General features: G+C 43.2%; 1 pseudogene; it reads right to left on the bottom strand.

The window, feature by feature from the left end:
• Positions 1-714: 714 nt before the first annotated feature.
• Positions 715-1,595, bottom strand: LOC126068777 (conserved oligomeric Golgi complex subunit 1-like; annotated as a pseudogene).
• Positions 1,596-3,264: the final 1,669 nt, after the last annotated feature.

Consider the following 3,264-nt stretch of genomic DNA (forward strand, 5'->3'; position numbering starts at 1 on the left):
CAGTTTTTTTCCCCCCCTTCCTATTTTCAAACCAAGTCTTCTGTAAAGTGTCAGTTGAATACCTATAGAAGGAGTCAGATCGTGGAGGTGACATTGAAACCAGATTTTGTCTCCTCCTGAATTTTTAGTTCATCCCTACTGGTGGCTGTGGTCTGGGCACAGAGAAAGTAATGACTGGTTGAATCCATATGCCAAGGCCAGGCAAAAAAGGGGAAATATTCTCACCAAGAATCCATTTAGATCCATTGTAGGGTTCGTTTAAGCTAAAAGAGTAATCTTGAGACCAGCTGTACAAGAGTGGCACAGCTGCTTCCACCGCGTGTGGGACCCTACGCTGGTGAACCTTTGATTGACTGGCAATTGCCATGTCCTTTTGGCCACGGTATTGTTATAAGCAATGGGAATTTTCTGCTACTGACAACACTGTACATCTAGTTGCCACTTCTTAGGAGACTCATAGAGACTGTAGGGGAAAATGATGTTTAGGTTGAAGAGCAGAAAACAGCCTTCTTCAGGGAGAAAACACTTAATTCATTCTCATGTGATCCGAGGAAACAGTCCCAAGTTTTCAGTCGAGAAGATCTAGCTAAAATGAGCAAAAAGATTTTCTATCTATGCCGTCAACGATAAAGTGAAAGTACCTATGGAATAAGGATGGCTCTTCTGTTACTACTAAGGGAATTCTTTCAGTAAGCAAGAGTGGAAGATAATGATTTAAGATAAAAAGAGGTCTAGGTGATGAACATGGAAAGTACAAGTTGACATGTCACTCAGTTTAACAACGCCCAGGCTCCATATTTGGTATTGCGTTAGACTCAGACATAGGAGTAGGTCTTTAACTTCCTGTCACTTGGCCCAGGTAGGATCCATTCCCTTCGTTTTCCATTGTCTCTGTTTTATTCATATCCCTAGAATCCCTTGGTGGTTTCTCTGAGCTCCTGGAGTTGCCCCAAATGCATTGCTTTAGATGGGACACAGTTCTTCCAGTGGCTGGCAGGATCAGGCCATGAAAAGTACAGCGTGTAGTTCGACATTGTTGTGGACATCCTGTTGCCCTTGCATAGCTTCTTCAATGCTTTGCAGCTCTACCCAGGTGCAGCATCCGATGTGCTTCCTACATGCCACGGAGTGATTCTGGAGCGTTTCCTGCACAGTCCCAGCATCTTAAATCTGTCAGAGGAAGACTTTTTGGCCTGCATGGCAAAGACCTCGTTGGGCTGGAAGGAGTCACCACAAGGGAGATAAGCTAGGAAGTTGTCCAGTTTAATTTAAATTAAATTAATCCAGATTAGTTTAGAGTCTACAGCTAAAGGGAAGTTCTGCTCACAAGGACCAACTGCTGAGCTTTGGTGGAGAGGCCACTACTGGCAAACAGACCCTGGTTTGTCACATTGACCCAGGCAGCATCAGAAGTCAGGTCATTAGGACTCTGGCCCGAGGAAGAGAGACATGCTATGCTCCAACTGGATCTGTTTATTTGGAGTAGAATTGCTGGCGCTGGTTTCAAGATCCTGAGGCGCTGAAACCAGGAATTCTTTGGAGCTACTGGAGTCGAAGCCTCTATTTGCCAGTCTGAAAGACAGTGAGAGGAGCATTCTCAGCAAATTCATTCCAGGCAATCTCAACTCAGGGGTACCGAGCGGCAATGTATCTTAGCACCCAGATTGCCCCTGGACTCCATTGAGAAGGATGTCAACGAACAAAGAGGCCACTGCTAATGAACGTGGGCATATTCCCTAACCACTGACTGAGGCTTGGTCTCTCTTTCAGCTCAAGGGTCTGTATCTATGTTAATTTCTTTTATTTATTTATTTTTTATTGTGCTTCAAGTGAAAGTTTACAACTCAAGTCAGTTTCTCATACAGAAACTTATACACACAACCTAGTTGCTCTCCCTACAGTATGACAGCACCCTCCTCCTCTCTACCCTGTATTTCCCATGTCCATTCAACCAGCTCCAGTCCCCCTCTGCCTTCTCATCTCGCCTCTGGACAGGAGCTGCCCACTTAGTCTCATGTGTCTACTTGAGCTAAGAAGCACACTCCTCACCGGTATATATAGGCTTTCTCTTAACAATTTTATTTCAGCTTTAATCATAACAGCAAACAATTCGAAACAACTCAAATGTCCATCAATGAGAAAGTACATAAGCAAATCGTAGTATGTACACAAAATAAAAGGAATAAATCTCAAAAATAAATCCTTCACTCAAATTTTATGTTGAATGAAAGAAGCCAGACACAAAAGACCACATGTCGCATGATCCCATTTATATGAAGCTTGAAAAGAGACAAAAACTAATCTATGGGAATAGAAATCGAATAGTGATTGATTCTGGGTGGTGGTGGTGGGGTCATGGACTGAAAAGGGGCATGAGGGAACTATCTACGATGCTGGAAATATTCTATATCTTGACCAGGATATTTGTTCCGCAGGTATCTGTATCAGTTGGGGTTCTCCAGAAAGACAGAACGAGTAGTATGTATCACAGCAACATCTAGTGTTTGACTAAACAACTGCACACAATAGCCTAGCCAAGATGACAGAAAAATTAACCATCACAGTTCCCAATGGCTTTTTTTTTTCTTTAATGTTCGTTGACTTCTTTTATTCAAACCTACCCCATCTTGCATTGTTCCTTGTTCCGTCTTGTTCCATGTGACCCACCCAGGTTCTACTGTCTACCCTCCAGCCAGTGATCTCACATCATGGAAATCCACCGTGAGTTGTGAATTAAGTGCTGGACACAAAAGATGGCATGGTCAGCTCCATGTGGACCCTGGTCTGTTGGTAAACAGTCCAAAGGCGTGGTTGTAGGATGTGATCTTCCAACCTCAGAATTCTCCTGATGGGTCAGGAGCCTTACACCAAACAAATAAGAAAATCTGGGCCTGCTTCCTGCAGGAGGAGGACTTGGCACTCCAAATAACAACCTCCTCAAGCACTCATTGTTTATTTAAGGAAAACAAACTAATATGGCTACACACTTTAAAAATTATAATTTTAAGTAAATTAAAAAACCTAAAGATCTGTATGCTAACCATTTGTGGTTAGCATATACTTGCACGTAGATGACTCGAGGTCACAATGGTATAAGCAGAGGGCTGAGAGTCAAGCAACCAGGATTCTATTATCAACTAGCTGAGCGACCATGGACCAGTTATTGTGCTCGACACTCGGGCTCCCGGATCATCTTCTGTAAAACGGGAATGATAGCAGCCTCATCTTTCATTTATTCATCTGAAATATTGTTGAGCCCTGCCC

Source organism: Elephas maximus, chromosome X (assembly GCF_024166365.1).
Source record: "Elephas maximus indicus isolate mEleMax1 chromosome X, mEleMax1 primary haplotype, whole genome shotgun sequence".
Lineage (NCBI taxonomy): Eukaryota > Metazoa > Chordata > Mammalia > Proboscidea > Elephantidae > Elephas > Elephas maximus.